Source organism: Mus musculus, chromosome 13 (genome assembly GCF_000001635.26).
Source record: "Mus musculus strain C57BL/6J chromosome 13, GRCm38.p6 C57BL/6J".
Lineage (NCBI taxonomy): Eukaryota > Metazoa > Chordata > Mammalia > Rodentia > Muridae > Mus > Mus musculus.
This window is the reverse complement of record NC_000079.6, coordinates 97,036,212-97,057,336: the sequence shown is the minus strand read 5'-3', so window position 1 is coordinate 97,057,336 and position 21,125 is coordinate 97,036,212. Positions and strand designations below refer to the sequence as shown.

The 21,125-nt window shown below is 44.4% G+C and overlaps 1 long non-coding RNA gene across 2 annotated transcripts in view; it reads right to left on the bottom strand.

Annotated features, from left to right (window-relative positions):
- Positions 1-21,125, bottom strand: part of Gm41028 — a 42,965-nt gene that overhangs the window by 1,899 nt on the left and 19,941 nt on the right. The window contains exon 2 of one of the 2 annotated variants that reach the window (XR_873824.1): positions 3,081-3,267. This is a non-coding gene — a long non-coding RNA (predicted gene, 41028). Of the gene's footprint in view, positions 1-3,080; positions 3,321-21,125 lie in introns of those variants that run through there. The other variant, XR_873823.1, reaches the window with a different exon arrangement.

Here is a 21,125-nt window from a genome sequence, read left to right as displayed (position 1 = left end):
GAGTAGCTAGGTTTATAGACCCATGCCTGAGACCCAGCTATCAGAACTATACCCTTGGTGGGAAAACGGAACCTCGCTTATTAGTCTGTGGAAGAGTGGAGACACCATAACTGCTGATTTTTCCCATCGATCCTAACATAAGTCAAGCAGTGATAAAGAAATGTATGAGGTCGCTGATATGAAGAGGTCCTTGAAACTTTCCTCTGTGGGGACCTGGATAGCTACGATGGCTACTGAATGTCAACGTGTTCCTGAAACATGTGAAGACACCTCAGGCAACAACCCTCTTAGATGGTATTAGGAGGTAAAAAATCAAGAGAACCAAACGAGGTCGTGGGGTGCACCTCTCATTAATGGGATTGGTGCTCACATAAGCGTCTCATGAGGAATTGCTTTCCTTCTCTGCTCTCTGCCATGTGAGGGTGTCTGAGGTAGATGATATAGACCTGGAAGAAGGCCTGGGAAATCCCACACTGGCAGCCTGACCACAGACTTCCAGCACCCAAGACCATGAGAAACACATATTTAATTTCTGTGTCCTCCCTTCCCATCCCCTTCTTCCTTCTATCTCCTTTCCTCTCCAAGGTCTTGGCTATCTCATACTGGCCTGGCACTCACTATGTGGCTATAGAGGTGTCTGAAGTTCGGAGTCTTCTGTCTCTCTGTCCCATGTTGGGACTGTAGGCATAGACTACTCTGCCCAGTGTATGCGGAGGGGGGGTGGGTGGAGGACGGGGACGGGGACTCAAGTCCAAAGCTTCACTCGTGCTGGGAGTGAACTCTGCCAACTGAGCTACATCTCCAGCTCTTTGTAGAAAAAGCATCATGCTGCATTTCTCCCTTTCACTGACGGTCACTGTGCTGGAATAAAAGCCAGAGCCTCATGTCTGTGAGGCAAATGGTCTTAGCCTCGAACTGTCTTCTCAGCCCCTCTTGGCACTCTTTAAATGGCATTAGTGAGCACTCACGATATTAGACTTATCAACGTTTCCTCAGTTCATTAATCTCTTTTCCTCTCGAGTTGCATCAAAAGGATGTTTAATACATCACGGAGTGTTTTGTTGCTGGGATTTTGTTTGCCTTTGTTATTTTGGAGACAGGGGTCTTGCTCTCTAGTTCCAGGCAGACGGCTTCAAACTTGTGATCCACCTTCCTCAGCCTCCTTAGCTTGGACATTAGAGGCCTTCACCACAAGACTAAGCTCTCAGAATACTTGGGATGTTTTTAATGTCTTCTTCTTCTTCTTCTTCTTCTTCTTCTTCTTCTTCTTCTTCTTCTTCTTCTTCTTCTTCTTCTTCTTCTTCTTCTCCTCCTCCTCCTCCTCCTCCTCCTCCTTCTTCTCCTCCTCCTCCTCCTCCTCCTCCTCCTCCTCCTCCTCCTCCTCCTTCTCCTTCTTCTTCTTTTTTTCAAGACAGGGTTTCTCTGTGTAGCCCTGGCTGTCCTGGAACTCACTTTGTAGACCAGGCTGGCCTCGAACTCAGAAATCTGCCTGCCTCTGCCTCCCAAGTGCTGGGATTATTAATGTCACATTCTTATGGCAATGGCTGACTATTAGCTACTTTCAACCTGTTCTCCAAAGTGAGTGCATTAACTTATTCTTAAATCATAACCCCCTGCTGTCTGTCTGTCTGTCTCTGTGTGTGTGAGTCTGTCTGTCTGTTTGTGTGTGTGAGTCTGTCTGTCTGTCTGTCTGTGGACCAGTGTGTACTTGGTACCCTTGAAAGACAGAAGAAATCAGAGCCCCTGGAACTGACAGTACAGACATTCATGACACTCTGTGGTTGCTGGGAATTGAGCCCAGGTCCTCTCAAAGTCAGTGTTCTTAGCCACTGAGACCTTCCCCAACATCAGCCCCCACCACTTTTTTCTCCAAGCAGTGTCTCTCATTGAACTGGAACTTGCCAAGCAAGCTGATTGGTCAATTAATCCCAAAGGTCCCCCTGCCTCTGCCCACCCAGAGGTACCACCAAACCCATTTCCACAGCCCCGCCAATGTCTCAGTTGGATTCTTCCAGTATCCAAGATACACATACATACACACACACACACACACACACACACACACACACACCCACACACACACTTACTCTGTAGGCTAAACTGACCTTGAACTCAAGGTATCCTCCAGCCTCTGCCTCCTGAGTTCTGGGATTAAAGGCATGCACCATCACTCCCTGGCTTCTTTCTTTTATAATCCCTTCTGCTTGCTTGCTTTCTTTCTTTCTTTCTTTCTTTCTTTCTTTCTTTCTTTCTTCCTTCCTTCCTTCCTTCCTTCCTTCCTTCCTTTCTTTCTTTCTTTCTTTCTTTCTTTGTTTTTTTGTTTTGTTTTGTTTTGTTTTGTTTTATTTGTTTTTTGTTTTGTTTTGGTTTTTTGGTTTTTTGGTTTGTTTGTTCTTTTGAGACAGGGTTTCTCTGTATAGCCCTGGCAGTCCTGGAACTCACTCTGTAGACCAGGCTGGCCTGGAACTCAGAAATCCGCCTGCCTCTGCCTCCTGAGTGCTGGGATCAAAAGCGTGCGCCACCATGCCCAGCCCCCTTCTGCTTTCTGCTTCTTGGTGTTTTTTTTTTTTTCTCTATAAAATTAAGATAATCAAACATTAATATATGTATTGACTTGTGATATATTTTAATATATTTAAATTAGTGTGGAGGGATGGGGGCACAGCTCAGTTGTGGTATGCTTGCCAACAAGAGCAGGGCTCAAATTTGAGCCCCAGCATCATAACCACAACACATATGCATGCACATAGAAGGGGTTGGAGCAGGGGAGAGCTAACTAACCTCACCAAACCCAAAACCAACCAACCAACTAACCAAAACACCCTCAATGCTTAGCAGGTAGGGAGCACTGTGAAGTTAAATAGCATTTTACTTTTTCATTATCTACCCTGCCTCCCATGGCCACCTGTTTTTTTTCAAATGCTGAATTTCACATACTTGGCAGAATTACACCTCTTTCTCTCTCATAAAATTAAGTAGGCCCCAATAAATGAATGGACGTTTTCACAGGATGCCCTGTCTGTTTGATGAACTGAATTGATTCACTGTTCTATGAAACACAAGCATTCAGACCACATTACCTAAGCATTGTCGTCTCTTGCGAGGCCACGGTGTCAGTCTTACTGATGAAAAATTAACCTCCAGGCTCCTCTGTGGTCAGTCCCTTCTGCTCTGTTGAGGACACTGTAATGCTGCCAGGAGAACAAAAGGAACAGCCGTCCCCACGAAGCAAGTCCTCAGCCAAGCACAGGGCGGCCCTGTCCAAACCTGTGGAGATCAAGATGGGCAAGAAGCCATGGCGCTTCACTGGACAGGTTGGCCAGCCCAAGCGCATGCTGGGAGAATTCCAAAGCTGCTTCCGGTGGGAAAGCCCAGCCTGGCCCAGATGGCTGGGACTCCCTTCCCATGGGGTCAGGCAGGTTTCTGTCTGGCCAGGAGTGCTTAGACCTGGTTTCTGCTTTACCACATTCTTGGGGTTTGCAAAGAAGTGTTCACTCTGCAAACATTTCTTGAGAATGAAAGTAGCCTTTTCCGCCGTCCAGTTTATATCTGAAATCTACTCCAGACAGACGATGCTCCAGGAAGACTCTACACTTCCCCAAAACTTTGTGCCATGAAATCTTTACTCTGAAGTTACTGTGTAAGAAATGAAGTGTGGACACTGCAAGCGCTTCTTTCTTGAAGGAATAAACATACTTCTTCCTGCGTTAGAATCAACTTGGAATGCACACAATCTTTTTCCCCTGACCAGGAAGCCAGCTCTGTTTACGTTTCGTCTGTTAACATTTTTCATTAGCATGTATCATTCCTCTTCCCCGTGGTCCTGATTGTCTGTCTTTATTCTTTGGTTTCAACTATATTCAAATGTTATTTCCAGCTCTGGTCACTCCTTGGGAGATTCAGAGCCAACTACCAACGGTCTTTCAAACATTTCAGTTTGCTTTTCCACAAACATCTCAAATCTAAACTGTCGAAGCCTACATTATTTTTTTAAGATTTATTTATTTATTTAATTATTTATTATATGTAAGTACATTGTAGCTGTTTTCAGACACACCAGAAGAAGGCATCGGATCTTATTACAGATGGTTGTGAGCCACCATGTAGTTTCTGGGATTTGAACGCAGGACCTTTGGAAGAGCAGTCAGTGCTCTTAACCGCTGAGCCATCTCTCCAGCCCCCGAAGACTACATTTCATTCTTGATCTAAAAAATAAAACTCAACAACTCTCTCCTCTGTTTGCTTTTCTCAACCCCATTCCATCCCATAGTCCATATCAGAAATCTTAGGTATCTCTCTCAACATCTGTGCCTGACAGGATGTGTCAGTTATGCGACGGTAACAACCTTTGGTAAGCTAGAAGGGGCTTAGCACACTAGACGCTGTTGCTCACTCCGTGAGGATAGTGCTGGCCACAAAAGAAATTCTTTTAGGATTCAGAGTGATGGATTCCCCAACCATCTGCAATATGATCAATTGCCACAAGAGGGCGATGAGCGTTCGGAAGAATTCCATCATGGAGATTTGATGCTGGCCCACTCAACCCAGCTTTGCTCAAGCCTGAGAACACCTCTGCTATCACCTGCACCCACCCCAACTACAGGATTACGTGTGCTCGGAACAAAAATTAATAAGCAGAACCAACGCCTTGCCGGGGACTCCTGGAAGCAGTCTCTGAGGAAAGAGCCCGTGGAAAATGATTCGGGAGGACAGAGAGAAGCAAAGCAACTCAAAACCACATGAATGGCTGGGAGCAGTGGCGCACACCTTTAATCCCAGCACTTGGGAGGCAGAGGCAGGTGGATTTCTGAGTTCGAGGCCAGCCTGGTCGACAGAGTGAGTTCCAGGACAGCCAGGGCTACACAGAGAAACCATGTCTCCAAAAAACAAAAAAAAAACAAACAAACAAACAAAAAAAACCCCACATGAATGGAAAGGACTCAGGCTTAGTTCCACAGAGGAATTTCTGCATGGCAGCAGACCCCAGAGCAGAGCAGCCTGAGTCACGAACAAGAAACTAGAATTCAAATATACATACAAAGAATTCATATATACATATACATGCACATACACACATATACATACATACATAGTCAGACAGACACACATATACATACATACATACAGATACACACACACATTTATTTTACATGTATAGTTGTTTTGTCCACATGCATGTCTGGAGGTCAAAAGATGTCATTGGATTGCCTAGAACTGGAATGACAGGTGTTTGTGATCTACCATGTGGGGGTTGAGAACTAAATCCAGGCCTTTTAGAAAAGCAGCAAGTGCTCTTAACTGCTGAGCCATCTCTCAAGTCCTATAACCCCATTTTTCAGATGGCAAAACTGAGGCTCAGAAACCTGAGATCACTTGCTCAAGCCTTTCGACTAATGACAAAGAGCCAGAATGCCAGCCTAACACATATTAACTCCAAAGCCTTTCTCCTTTTTTTTCTTCTTCATTTTATTTTATTTTATTTTATTTTATTTTTTTATTTTTCGAGACAGGGTTTCTCTGTGTAGCCCTGGCTGTCCTGGAATTCACTTTGTAGACCAGGCTGGCCTCAAACTCTGAAATCCTCCTGCCTCTGCCTCCCAAGTGTTGGGATTAAAGGTGTGCGCCACCACTGCCCAGCTAATCCTTTCTCCTTATATTGAAATGTTTATGCATCGTGATTAATCTTCCCACAGTACTTTACTGCTATTTCTATAAACTTCACGCGTGTGACACCAAATACATCACCATTTCCTTCCCTGTATCAATAATGGTCCTGCCTCCCTTTGGCATCACCTTTTTGACTATCTCCTTTGTATTCAGGTTACTGAATTCTGTATTTGTACTTCTGACCCCTAACCATCTATTCTGCACCAGGGCTGGCACTGTGTGCCCAAGCTGTGCTATGCAAAGGAAGCCAACAAGTGCACATGCGAGGTCCTGGAACCAAGCCTAAAGAGGGCTCATTAGTAGCGGATAGCACCCCAGTGATGCTCTGCGCCAAGGGATGAGCTCAGAATCCAGGGAAAGGAGCCAAAGTTGGCCGGTCAGTGTGCCAAGGTGGGAGTCCTTGCACGTGGTGATCAGGCAAAGGGAAGACGCCTGCAGAGAGGGAGAGATTGGCTGACAGTGGAAGTTAGGAAGCAGTGATGGGCAGAGCAGGGCAGAGCAGAGTCCTGTGGGAAGCAAGAGAGGGGTCTCACACACCTGCCTGCATTGCTTTGGGAGAGAGCTGGCCCTGATAGAGGGGAGCTTGTGGGCTGGGGATGTATACTTAGCAGATAGTCGGTGCTCAAAACATGACTGAAAGATCTTAATGAAAATATGTCCCCCACTCTGCCAAAGCAACTATTTGGACCTCATTGAAAGTTGTTTTTTAAAATACCCGCATAGTCGGGCATGGTGGCGCACGCCTTTAATCCCAGAGAGGCAGGCGGATTTCTGAGTTCGAGGCCCGCCTGGTCTACAGAATGAATTCCAGGACAGCCAGGGCTATACAGAGAAACCCTGTCTCGAAAACCAACAACAAACAAAAGATAAAGAGAAGGGGGATATTTGGTGGATGTGTGGTGAGGTCTGGGGGAAGGAGGTGCCTCAGTGGGCCAATGCTAAGGCATCCCTTCCCCCTGAGGGACCAGTCACACTTTGGTATAGTATAGAATAGAGTTTATTCAGGGCATGGGGTGGGGGAGAGAGAGGAGAGAGGAGAGAGAGAGAGAGAGGAGAGAGGAGAGAGGAGAGAGAGAGAGAGAGGAGAGAGAGAGAGAGAGAGAGAGAGAGATGAAGAGAGAGAGAGAGAGAGGAAGAGGAGCGGGAACAGGAAGGCAAGAGCAAGAGAGGGGGGGGGGGGAAGCAGCCCCTTTTTTAGTGAGTCAGGCATACCTGGCTGTTGCCAGGTAACTGTGGGGTGGAGCTTAGACCGAATGCTAACACAGTCTCCTCTTGACCAACCCTGGTACTTCTCAAGGTCCATGTAGTGTAGCGTGCCCACCCCTCTTTCTTACATACTGTAACAAACTTTTTAAAGATAATGCTCTTCTCATCTGTTGGCTTTTCCATACAGATAAAACTAAATTTTTTTTTTTTTTTTTTTTTTGGTTTTTCGAGACAGGGTTTCTTTGTAGCCCTGGCTATCCTGGAACTCACTTTGTAGACCAGGCTGGCCTCGAACTCAGAAATCCGCCTGCCTCTGCCTCCCAAGTGCTGGGATTAAAGGCATGCACCACCACGCCCGGCTGAAAACTAATATTTTTAAAGCAATATGTTTACCATATGAACTAGCAATTCTGGGTATTCGTACAACAAAGTAAAAACATTCCCATACAAAGATATATTTCTTTTAAAAAAAAAAGATTTATTTATTATTATAAATAAGTACACTGTTGCTGTCTTCATACATACCAGAAGAGGGTGTCAATTCTCATTACAGATGGTTGTGAGCCACCATGTGGTTGCTGGGATTTGAACTCAGGACCTTCAGAAGAGCAGTCAGTGCTCTTACCCACTAAGCCATCAGCCCCCAAAGATGTATTTCTTTTTTTTTTTTTTTTCTTTTCTTTTTTTGCTTTTTTCGAGACAGGGTTTCTCTGTATAGCCCTGGCTGTCCTGGAACTCCCTCTGTAGACCAGGCTGGCCTCGAACTCAGAAATCCACCTGCCTCTGCCTCCCGAGTGCTGGGATTAAAGGCTTGTGCCACCACGCCCGGCTGAAAGATATATTTCTAAGTGTTCATGTTAGCAGGCTGGTCATAGTAGCTCCAAAGTAGAAGCAACCTAAATATTTACCAGCTGGTAAGTCAGTAAAGTCTGTTATATTTATACAAGAGAATGCTTACCTAGGAAGATAAAGGATCAAGCTACAGATAAATGCGAAAACCTAGTTAAAACTAAAAATGACCCTAGTGAGAGAAGCCATGCACAGGAAGAGCACACATTGTATGATTTCTTCATGTTAGCATTCACGGCTTGACTCTAACAAGGGCCATCTTTCCACGGACAGATAGCCTAGAAAGTGGTGGGCTCTCCAAAACAGCAGACACACAGGTACTAGGGTTGGTGGCCAAGCACTGAAGAAGGACAGGATGGCTTTCCTCTGCAGACTTGAGGTTTGGATAGAACCAGAGAAGGAACAAAGATAAGGCCTGTAGGAATTCTGGGTATATTACACAATAGAATGGTTAGAGTGTTCTTTTCTGGTTTTTTTTTTTTTTTTTTTTTTTGGTTTTTTTTTTGGTTTTTTTTTTTTGGTTTTCTGTTTTTTATTTTAAGTTATGTGTGTGTTTATGTGTGGCCTGTGCACATGAGTGCAGGACACTTAGGAGCTGGAAGAGGGCACTGGATCTCCTGGAACGGGTTGTGAAGCCGCAGATGGTTGTGAACTATCCAGCTTGTGTGCTGGGAGTCTTCCGCCTCAACACTTAGCCGCTGAGCCATCTTTCCAGTCCCTGGTTAGGATATTCTATCACTATGACTGGGATGATACATACCAACATAATTCATTTTTGATATCTGAGGGAAAAATATTCTACCTTTAAGAAATGCAACGTGGTTTCTAAGACAAGGTAAAAATGTCAGAGGTGTGAAAAATGGATATTTGTAGGAGCTCTGAAAAGATTATTATTAATTAGTTCGGGGCCAGGGAGATGGCTCCGCAGTTAAGAGCATGCACTGCTCTTCCAGAGGACCTGAGTTCAATTTACAACACCCACAATTATGGGGTTTACAACCACCTGTAATTTCAGCTCCAGGGGAATTTAACACCTCTGGCCTCTTCTGGCATCTGCACGTGTGTGTGTGTGTGTGTGTGTGTGTGTGTGTGTGTGTGCGCAAATTCCATGCCAGAGGACCCTGTAAGAGTCCTTAGATGCCCACAGAGGCGGAACACATGTTAAGCCTTTCGCTAGTCTATGCTCATGTTGCTGTATGGTATTTAGCAACTCTGTTAGTTCTTACTATCACTTGGACAGCTTCCTCCCAAATTGAGCCATAGTCCTATTGATTTATTTAATCAGCTTCAGTACAATTACTAGGCGATTACCCTAACCTACTTTTCTATGCTAAACTGGCTGTTTCTCAGATGTGCTCCCCAAATTCCTTGCTGTTTGCATTTCCCCAGGGTTACTTATGCTCCATCAGTCTGTCCACAGGATGCCCTTCTCACAGCCATGTGCCCCTGGTCTATCCCATCTAATAGAGAACTCCAGCTTTCTCTGTCTTCTTTCTCCTCTCTCCTCTCTCTCCTGTTCTCCCTTCCCTAGTCCTCATGACCCCTCCCTGCGACTCTCAGTCCAGTAACGAAAGCCCTGCCTGCCTCTATTCTCCCCAGTAATTGGCTGTCAGCCACTCTTTGTTTTGTTTTGTTTTCGAGACAGGGTCTCCTGGCTGTCCTGGAACTCACTCTGTACACAAGGCTGGCCTCAAACTCAGAAATCCGCCTGACTCTGCCTCTTGAGTGCTAGGATTAAAGGCGTGCGCCACCATGCCCGGCTGTGTTTCTTTTTGGCCTCTGGTAAATATTCTAGAATTTGATAGTGATGATGTACATACAGCCTTGTCAGTATATTAAAAACACTGAATTATATCATTTAAAAGTTCAGATTTTATTGTATGTAAATTACACCTCAGTAAAGCTGTCACTAAAAAAAACAAAAAGGACGGGGGCCCTGTGTTACTGAAAGGATGGCATTTGTGAAGAATCTGCAGAGGACAAAAGTGAGCCAGTGCATGTGAAAAAAAATGAGATTTTGTATCTTGTGATTCATGTAAAAGAGTTGTCTATGAGTCCCTGGCCTGGGGCCGAGAACAAAGCAGAACAGACAGGGCTGTTGTTAAGACATTCCTAAGAACAGCTTGATTGTACAAGCAGGGCTATCTTGTCTGGGTCAACACCACCTGGCCGGAACCTCCCCTCTGTCTACTGCCCCTTGACTCGGGATAAAGTCATACATCAACTGGTTGCTATGTGAACAAAGATAAGCCCCCAGCCCACAGGAACAAAGTCCTGATGACCTTTTGCTAACATGTAATCTTTCTGTTAATGTTTAAATAAGTCAATAGTGTGTCGCTATGCTGAATTCCACACCCCTAAGCTCCTTACCCCATAAAAACCCCTAGCTTTCGAGCCTCATGGCCGACATCCGTTATCTCCTGTGTGGGATGCATTTTGGTCCGGAGCTCCATAATTAAACGTCCTCATGTATTTACATCAAGATGGTCGTCTGTTCGTGATTGTTGGGTGCAAGCCGAATCGGGAGTTGAGTGAGGCTTTCCCCACTATCACATGTGTGTCTGTGTGTGTGCATGTGTGTATATACATATGTATGTGTGTGTGTGTGCATGTGTATATGTGCATGTGTGTATATACATATATGTGTGTGTGCATGTGTGTATATACTTATGTGTGTGTGCATATGTGTATGTGCATGTGTGTAATACATAGATGTGTGTGTGCCTGTGTGTGTGTGCATGTATGTATATACATATGTGTGTGCCTGTGTGTGCATGTGTGTATATACATATATGTGTGTGTGTGTGCCTGTGTGTGTGCCTGTGTGTATATACATATATGTGTGTGTGCATGTGTGTATATACATATATGTGTGTGCCTGTGTATATATACAATTATGTGGGTGTGCCTCTGTGTGTGTGCATGTGTGTATGCCTGTATGTATATACACATATGTGTGTGAGTGCCTGTGTGTGTGCCTGTGTGTATATACAATTATGTGGGTGTGCCTCTGTGTGTGTGCATGTGTGTATGCATATATGTATATGTGCCTGTGTGTATACATATATGTGTGTGTATGCATGTGTGTATATACATATATGTGTGTGTGCCTCTTTGTGTGTGCCTGTGTGTATATACATATGTGTGTGTGTGTGTGTGTGTGTGTGTGTGTGTGTGTGAACATGTAGGTCCCTAGGTCTGACCAGTCATGGAGAGGCAGATAAGAGAATGTCTGAGAAAAGAGCATTCTTGACTTAGGGTTTTGCTGCTGTGAAGAGACAGCTCTATAGGTGAAGGCCTTCTCCAGGGCTCCCCAGGGCAGATCCCAATGAAAAGAGGCAGTTCATAGTTTTAAGGCATTTATTGTCATGGCGGAAAGTGGCTGAGTAAAACCATACCCCACTTCTCAGGGTGGACCTGAGGTTAAATACCTTTTTGCAGGGAGGAATGCCTGAGAAGGAAAGCTGATTGGCTATGTCCTCTAGGCCTCTATGTACCTCATTAAAATGGACATCTGTTTTGAGCCTAAGTGACCACAGATCACATTCTTTCCTACCTATGTAGGGGATGGGGTGGGGGGCTTGAGGCATCACCCTTCCGTGACTGATGGCCACAGATCTATAGGAGAGGCTGTGGCTAGTGGCAGGGGCCTGATACCTAGAAACAGGCAAAGCTCCTACTGTCCCTTCAGGGTCTCTGAGACTTCTAGGCTTATCGCAACCAGGAACCAGGCTGTCTTTCATGGTTCCACAGAAAAGGGGAATGCTGGGAGAAAGACATTGGGTAGGAAAAAAGTAAGTGGAGGGAGGGATAGTAGGGTGTGGTTTTGGATCTGAGAGGAAGAGAAAAGCCACGCCACCTCTTGATGATCATTCCCAGTAGGCCACATCCGAGTTCCTGCAATCCCACCCACCCTGTTTCCCGAGGAGCTTGGTCATTGTCCTGTCTCACCCGCTTCATTTTCCTGTTCAGAGGATGAGACTGGATTCTCATTACATCTCTAGTAACAGTCAAACCAGGCTTGCATTTGGCTTTATGCAACAAAAACCCAAACCCAACACAGCAGGGAATATAACTAAATCCTCAGTGGACTGAGCAGGGTAACACGTGCCCGTAACCCCAGCACTGAGGAAGGATGCTGAGACAGGAGGATTTCATTATTAAGTCAATCCATGCTGCCCCACAGGATGTTAGAATACCTCAACAGTTGATCTGACAGTAACCCAATGCTACTTATGTCACTATTGGGGGAGTGTCAGCTGTGTGGCATATACTACATTAATATTCCAGGCAACGGAATGATTCAGTTCTTGAGTAGGATCCATCAAGGCAGTGAGGGGTTTCGTTTGCCACACAAAATAGTATGCCCTTTATTTCTGACATTTTCCATTTAATATTTTATGATCATGGATGACCATAAAAAGTGAAACCAACTTCATATATTGTGGCAGAAATGAAAACTCATGTCCACATGGTCAGACAAAAACTGGAAGCACAAAATTGGAAAGTTGGGTTTTGTTTTGGTTTTGGTTTTGGTTTTTCAAGACAGGGTTTTTCTGTATAGCCCTGGTTGTCCTGGAACTCACTCTGTAGACTAGCCTGGCCTCAAACTCAGAAATCTGCCTGCCTCTGCCTCCTAAGTGCTGGGACTAAAGGTGTGTGCCACCACTGCCTGGCTCAACAGGTTATACTTAAGAATATATACGAATATACATATATGTGTTCAGTAACAATTATGAAAACAGACCCGTTGATTTTGAAGAAGAGCCAGGAAGGACATATGGGAGGGTCTGGAGAGAGGGAAGGGAAGGGAGAAATGTAATTAAATTACAATCTCAAAAAAAAAATTTTAAAAAAGGAAATTTTACATTTTTACTACCATGGCAAATAGATGACTGGATATATATTTTGTATACACCTGCACTTTCTATAAATATTTAAATGGTAAATATAAGAGACTTTTAAAACCATGTGAAAGAACAGATGAAATGTAGTAACATAGAAATTCAGAGACTTCTACAGTGTGTGACAAGGATTTGGGCTGTGTGTGTCTGTGTGTGTGTATGTCTGTGTGTGTGTGTGAATGTTTTTGTTTTGTATGTGTATGTTGCTGGTGATAGTCCTGGTTGGCCTGGAACTCCTATGTAGAAGAAAGCTGGCCTTGAACTTGATGGAATTTTTCTGACTCCAACCTCTGAGGGCTGTGATTACAGAAATGCAGTGCTGCTCCTGGCTGCTTTGTTCTTTTTTGTTATTTATTTATTTATTTATTTATTTATTTATTATATGTAAGTACACCGTAGCTGTCTTCAGACACTCCAGAAGAGGGCATCAGATTTCGTTAAGGATGGTTGTGAGCCACCATATGGTTGCTGGGATTTGAACTCAGGACCTTTGGAAGAGCAGTCGGTGCTCCTAACCGCTGAGCCATCTCACCAGCCCTTGTTTTTGTTTTTAAAATTGTTTAATTGTAGTGAACTCAGAAATAAAACATTTACATTGACTTAGCCAGTAAAACACTTGCCTAATCCCAAACTCTACCTGCTTCAGTGAAATTCAGTCATAACAGCCATTTGGAAAGCAGAGAAGTTTGCTTGGGGTTCACGATCAACTACATTTTTATGGACTTATCAACCATAGATAAAGATTATCTATCTATCTATCTATCTATCTATCTATCTATCTAATGATAAAAGTAAAACTAGAAAGCCAATTAGCTTTTTATCTTCTTTCGTGACTCATATATTTTTTTTAAAATGACAAATTATATATAACATTAAACTTACCATTTTGTTTTATTTTTCTGTTATGGTCTTACAGGCTGGTCTGTAATTCCTGGGCATAAGTCAACTAAGCCTTCTGAGCAGCAGAAACCCAGAGAGTTCTAGAACAAGTGCTGAGGATGGGGGCAGCCATCTATCTCTCCTATGAGTGTGTGTGTGTGTGTGTGTGTACTATCTGCCCAGTTCTGTGGCTCTACGTGCATTCACAGTCTATAATGATCACCGTGTTTCTGAAACTTTAAACTGCAAACAGAAACTCTGTGCACATTAACCCTCAGCTCCCCAGCTCCCACATCACATTACACCTCTGTTCACTGCTATTCAACTTTCACAATAAATCTTACTGTTCAAATTTCTCCACGAAGTCGGACAATACAATATTTTTCCTTTTCTGTCTGGTTTATTTTATTCAGCATAATGTTTTCAATGTTCATCCAAGGTGTAATAGGTCAGAATTTGTCAGGAACCATCTAGGACATGCCAAGGCTAGCAGGTGGCCTTCTTGGAGGTGGCTGTATTAGTCAGGGTTCTCTAGAGTCACAGAACTTATGGATAGTCTCTAGTTAGTAAAGGAATTTATTGATAACTTACAGTCGGCAGCCCAATTCCTTACAATTGTTCAGTCGCAGCTGTGAATGGAAATCCAAGGATCTAGCAGTCACTCAGTCTCACACGGCAAGCAGGCGAAGGAGCAAGAGCAAGAGCTAGACTCCCTTCTTCCAATGTCCTTATATTGTCTCCAGCAAAAGGTGTAGCCCAGATTAAAGGTGTGTTCCACCACACCTTTAATCCCAGATGAAAGGCATAGCCCAGATTAAAGGTGTGTTCCTTAACTTGGAGATTCAATCTTCTGGAATCCATAGCCACTATGACTCAAGATCTTCAAACCAAGATCCAGATAAGGATCTCCAAGCCTCCAGATAAGGGTCACTGGTGAGCCTTCCAATTCCGGATTGTAGTTCATTCCAAATATTGTCAAGTTGACAACCAGGAATAGCCACTACAATCCACCCCTTGTCAACTTGACACAAATAATATCTCATGTTCACATGAAACAATAACAAGGTTGTAAATACGCCTAACATGATATAACTATCCCTCGTACAATCGCAAACGCATTAGTAAATTTACAATGGGCATTCATATTACTTTATAATCCTCGTTTCTGCAACTGGTTACGTGGCCTTAATTGGTATTTATAACTACCTTCCTCTACTACCCATTCTGTATTTCCTTCACCTTCAGCCAGCACCTCAGCAGGTCTTGGCTCTTTTCCTGGAGGATTGACCCATACCTTCATTCCTGATGGGTCTGCGTCCTTTGTCATCCTGCTTGGATTAGGCTGTTGTAGTTTCCCATTGACTTTAATCACAGGACATGGTAGTACTAAGAGACGCCCTAAGGGATCTCCTGCACTCCAGACATAATCTTGCTTACCACCATTGTGAAGAGGTAATCCAATTTCCCCATGGTAATCTGGATCTATCACCCCTCCTAACACTGTTATTCCTTTTTTAGCCTGTTGGTTTAAGGGCATTAGAAGCCCAAAATGACCAGGGGGAAGTCTGAGCTTCCAGTTCAATGAAATGTTTGTTGTAGCTCCTGGTAGGAGCACTCCCCTCTCTGGAGCCAAAACTTCTAAGCCAGCAGAACCTAGAGTTATGGGGACAGGAAGCAAAAATTTTCCTAGAGGGTCACTAGGAGTGATAGTAAGTGGAACTATTCCGTTTTCCACCCCTTGATTCCTGGACCCATGAATCCTGGCTATGGGTGAAACTGTACCATATATCGAGCGCTGATTCAAAGCATATACTGCCTTCTGAAGAACTCTGCCCCAGCCTTCCAAGCTGTTACCACCTAATTGGCGCTGTAACTGCGTCTTCAAAAGGCCATTCCATCTTTCTATCAGCCCAGCTGCTTCAGGATGATGGGGAATGTGGTAAGACCAGTGAATTCCATGATCGTGAGCCCACTGTCGTACTTCTCTGGCTGTGAAATGAGTTCCTTGGTCAGAAGCAATACTGTGTGGAATACCATGACGATAGATGAGGCATTCTGTCAGTCCGTGAATGGTGGTTTTAGCAGAGGCATTACGTGCAGGAAAGGCAAATCCATAACCAGAATAAGTATCTACTCCAGTAAGAACAAAACGCTGTCCTTTCCACGAAGGAAGTGGTCCAATGTAGTCAACCTGCCACCAGGTTGCTGGCTGGTCACCTCGAGGAATGGTGCCATATCTGGGGCTCAGTGTTGGTTTCTGCTGTTGGCAGATCTGGCAATCAGCAGCAGCTGTAGCCAGGTCAGCCTTGGTGAGTGGAAGCCCATGTTGCTGAGCCCAAGCATAACCTCCATCTCGACCACCATGGCCACTTTGTTCATGTGCCCATTGAGCAATGACAGGGATGGCTGGGGAGAGAGGCTGATTGTCCACAGAACGGGTCATCTTATCCACTTGATTATTGAACTCCTCCTCAGCTGAAGTCACCTTTTGGTGAGCATTTACATGGGACACAAATATCTTCACATCCTTTGCCCATTTGGAGAGATCTATCCACATACTTCTTCCCCAGATGTCTTTCTCACCAATTTTCCAATTGTGATCTTTCCAAGTCCCTGACCATCCAGCCAATCCATTGGCTACAGCCCATGAGTCAGTGTATAATCGTACATCTGGCCATTTCTTCTTGCAAACAAACTGTAATACCATGTGTACTGCCCGAAGTTCTGCCCACTGTGAAGATTTCCCTTCACCTGTGTCTTTCAAGGTTGTCCCAGAAAGGGGTTGTAATGCTGCAGCTGTCCACTTCTGGGTGGTGCCTGCATAACGTGCAGAGCCATCAGTAAACCAGGCTCTAGTCTTCTCCTCTTCGGTCAGTTGATCATAGGGAACACCCCATGAGGCTATAGGTGCATGCTTGGCAGCAGATGGCATTGTAACAGGAGTAGAAACCATAGGCATTTGAGCAACTTCTTCATGTAACTTGCTTGTGCCTTCAGGACCTGCTCTGGCCCGATCACGTATATACCACTTCCATTTGATAATAGACTGCTGCTGTGCACGTCCCACTTTATGACTTGCAGGGTCTGATAGTACCCAGCTCATGATGGGTAGTTCAGGTCGCATAGTGACTTGGTGTCCTATTGTCAGACGTTCAGTTTCCACTAAGGCCCAATAGCAGGCCAAGAGCTGTTTTTCAAAGGGAGAATAGTTGTCTGCAGATGATGGTAGAGCTTTGCTCCAAAATCCCAAAGGCCTTTTCTGTGATTCACCTACAGGGGCCTGCCAGAGGCTCCAAACAGCATCTCTATCAGCCACAGACACCTCAAGTACCATCGGATCTGCTGGGTCATATGGTCCAAGTGGTAGAGCAGCCTGCACAGCAGCCTGGACCTGTTGAAGGGCCTTCTCCTGTTCCAGGCCCCACACAAAGCTAGCAGCTTTCCGAGTCACTTGGTAAATAGGCCTAAGTAACACACCCAAGTGAGGGATGTGTTGTCTCCAGAATCCAAATAGACCCACTAAACGTTGTGCTTCTTTCTTGGTTGTAGGAGGGGCCAGGTGCAATAACTTATCTTTCACCTTAGAAGGAATATCTCTGCATGCTCCACACCACTGGACTCCTAAGAATTTCACTGAGGTAGATGGTCCTTGAATTTTGGTTGGATTTATTTCCCATCCTCTGATACGCATATGTGTTACCAATGAGTCCAAAGTGGTTGCTACTTCCTGCTCACTTGGTCCAATCAGCATAATGTCATCAATATAGTGCACCAATGTGATATTTTGTGGAAGATCCAAACGATCAAGATCCCTTCTAACTAAATTATGACACAGGGCAGGAGAGTTAATATATCCTTGAGGCAAAACTGTGAAGGTATACTGTTGGCCTTGCCAACTGAAAGCAAATTGCTTCTGGTGGTCCTTATGGACAGGTACTGAGAAGAAGGCATTTGCCAGATCAATAGCCGCATACCAGGTGCCAGGAGATGTGTTAATTTGCTCAAGTAAGGAAACTACATCTGGTACAGCAGCTGCAATTGGAGTTACTACCTGATTTAGTTTTCGGTAATCAACTGTCATTCTCCATGATCCATCTGTTTTCTGCACTGGCCAGATAGGAGAGTTAAATGGAGATGTGGTGGGAACCACCACCCCTGCATCTTTCAAGTCCTTGATAGTGGCAGTAATTTCTGCAATTCCTCCAGGAATACGATACTGTTTTTGATTCACTATTTTCTTTGGCAGAGGCAACTCTAAAGGCTTCCATTTGGCCTTTCCAACCATAATAGCCCTCACTCTACAGTTCAGGGAACCAATATGAGAATTCTGCCAATTTCTGAGTATATCTATCCCAATTATACATTCTGGAACTGGGGAAATCACCACAGGATGTGTCCGGGGACCTACTGGACCTACTGTGAGTCGGACATCAGTCAAAACTCCATTAATCACCTGCCCTCCATAAGCCCCTACTTTAACTGGAGGGCCACAATGTTTCTTGGGATCCCCTGGGATCAGTGTCAACTCAGAACCAGTATCCAGCAGACCCCGAAAAGTCTGATTATTTCCTTTTCCCCAGTGTACAGTTACCCTTGTAAAAGGCCGTAGGTCCCTCTGGGGAAGAACTGGAGAAAGGGTAACAGCAAAACCTTTGAGTGTCTTATCAAGATCCTTCCTCAGCGGAACCTGGCCACCCCTTCATTCAAGGGGTTCTGGATCTGCAAACTGTCTCAAGTCTGGAAATTGATTCACTGGCCGAGATTGCTGTTTACCACGATCTAATGTAGCCTTTCTTTCATTTGGCTGTTTACCACGATCTAATGTAGCTTTTCTTTCATTTGTTTGAGAATTTTTCTGCTTATACAGATCAAACAAATATGCAGTAGGCTTCCTATGTATTTCATTCCTGGAAACACCATGATTGGTTAGCCAGTACCAAAGGTCCAACCGAGTCATGCCATTATAAATTTCACCTCTCCTGTGCTGACCATTACTGGGTATGTTATTATAAACATTCTTTTGTCTACGCTGTCCATTATAATAACTAGAATCACCTTGTCTCGGGCGATTCAGTGCTGCCACCTGGCCCTTGTTACCTCGGAATCCAACTAAACCCAGTGAATTTAATTCATCTAATTGAGCAGAAGCATCTCCAATGCTAAGATCTGGCACAAGGAAAAGGGAAAGAACAAAACCCTTCAAATGTGCTGGTGCCCCTCTCACCAATTTGCGTCTTATAGAGCTGGTGAAAGGCATATCTTCTGGACCTTCCCATTGTGGACAATTATGCTTTACACAATATATCCACTCTAGCATTGCAATTTCCCTAAGTCTTAAAATCCCTTCATCAACACTAAGCCACGGAATATCAGGCATCTCCAAGTCATTCCCAGTAGGCCATCTTTTGATAAACACCTCAGCCAACCATTCAAACAAACTTTTGACACCTTTTTTAACTATGCGAGCTTCCGTATTAAACCTAGAATCTCTACTCAGAGGACCCATGTCAATAAACTCAGCCTGCTCTAGTTTTATGTTCCTTCCACCCTTATCCCACACCCTTAAAATCCATTCCCACACATATTCACCAGGTTTCTGCTTGAATGAATTAGCAAACTCATTAAGCTCCTTAGTAGTGTAGCGAATTTCCTCATGGACTACACTTTCTACCTCCCCTCTAGGAGCCTGTTTTGCTTTGAGTCTGGTTACAGGTCTAGAAGAAACTATTGGTGGGCCGTGAGCAGACTCTGCAAAATTAATTTCCTCATGTGGGGAAGGCATTATTTCAAGAGGTGGGGCTGAGGGTACTACTTCCTCAGGTGGGGCAAACCCTTGAGAATCTGAGGATTCAAAATTCTCAGCTTCAACATGGTCTTCCCACACATCCCCATCCCATGTTGTAGGATCCCATTCTTTGCCAATTAGAGCCCTTACTTTAACTGTCGACACACTCTGAGGCTGAGACTTGAATTTTCGCTGTAGTTCAGCCAACCTTACAATGAGAGTTTCTGTTTGATTTTCTGCAACTTGAGCTCTATTGCTACAAGAGAGAAGATTCTCCTCAAGGACACACTTAGCAACTTTTAGATCGTTTACTTGTGTCTGGAGCCTTTCGATTTTATCACACAACTCCTTCCTTTCATTCATCATTTTTTCCACAGATACTAAGAGCAGCCAGCCAGTAAAATCATTTTTCGATTTTTTCCCCATCTTGTAGAAAGCTTTGTGCACTGAATCACCTAATTCATTAAGAAAATCAAGGGCATTAGCTTCTTTAAGTTCGGAATATAGTTTCAACCATGGGTCTTCAAAATTCTCTGAGCTCCCAGGAGGGAGAGAATCTGGAGAGGTTTCAATAGTTGAAAGTGCTGGTGGATCAACAAGCCAATTCCAGAATTTTAAAAGATTCATCCTTGTACTTCTGTTACTCTAGAACCACTCCTGGTACCAACTTCTGTATTAGTCAGGGTTCTCTAGAGTCACAGAACTTATGGATAGTCTCTAGTTAGTAAAGGAATTTATTGATAACTTACAGTCGGCAGCCCAATTCCTTACAATTGTTCAGTCGCAGCTGTGAATGGAAATCCAAGGATCTAGCAGTCACTCAGTCTCACACGGCAAGCAGGCGAAGGAGCAAGAGCAAGAGCTAGACTCCCTTCTTCCAATGTCCTTATATTGTCTCCAGCAAAAGGTGTAGCCCAGATTAAAGGTGTGTTCCACCACACCTTTAATCCCAGATGAAAGGCATAGCCCAGATTAAAGGTGTGTTCCTTAACTCGGAGATTCAATCTTCTGGAATCCATAGCCACTATGACTCAAGATCTTCAAACCAAGATCCAGATAAGGATCTCCAAGCCTCCAGATAAGGGTCACTGGTGAGCCTTCCAATTCCGGATTGTAGTTCATTCCAAATATTGTCAAGTTGACAACCAGGAATAGCCACTACAGTGGCCCACCGTTTTTTTTGCATGGTCTGTGATAGGAGGTCTATAAGCAAAGGTCCCAAAGAGACTTCACCTCAGGATTGCTTCTTGAAGCTGATATGCCTTTCCTGTCCTCATAAAATTAATATTACATAATCCCTGGGCATTAGCACACCCTATTGTGTTGGGACCCAAAAGCTTCTGGCATCTCAGCCTCCATCTTGTCCCTGGGCCATCATCGCATAACTAACACTCCTTTGTTTCTTCTACTATCTTGCTTCTGTTCCCATAATTGATTTGGGACATTTTAAGATAGGGGTTCTGGGGACATTTTATGATAGGGGGCTTTCTGGACATTTTACGATGGGGACATTCCATTGACGTCAGTGTGTTACCAATCGATAAAACCGGTTTGGCAAACATCGTTTGTGGTTTGTTGCTTTATAAGCTCTCCGTTTTTTAAGAGTAAATGACTTGATCAGATTTTTGTCTTGTCTCCTTTCTTTGTGTCTCCTGTCCCTTCTATGCTCACTCCCTCCCTCGAAACCTGCACGGTTTAGTCCTGCAGATCTGGGCAACTGGTGCCCAACGTGTGGCTTGAGTACCAAGGCTACAGTGAAGAACACTGCAGTGTTTCTGTTCGGCCGATTTTGTGTGGAAGATGCCCTGCGTGGGAGCCTGCCGCCTCAACTAGAG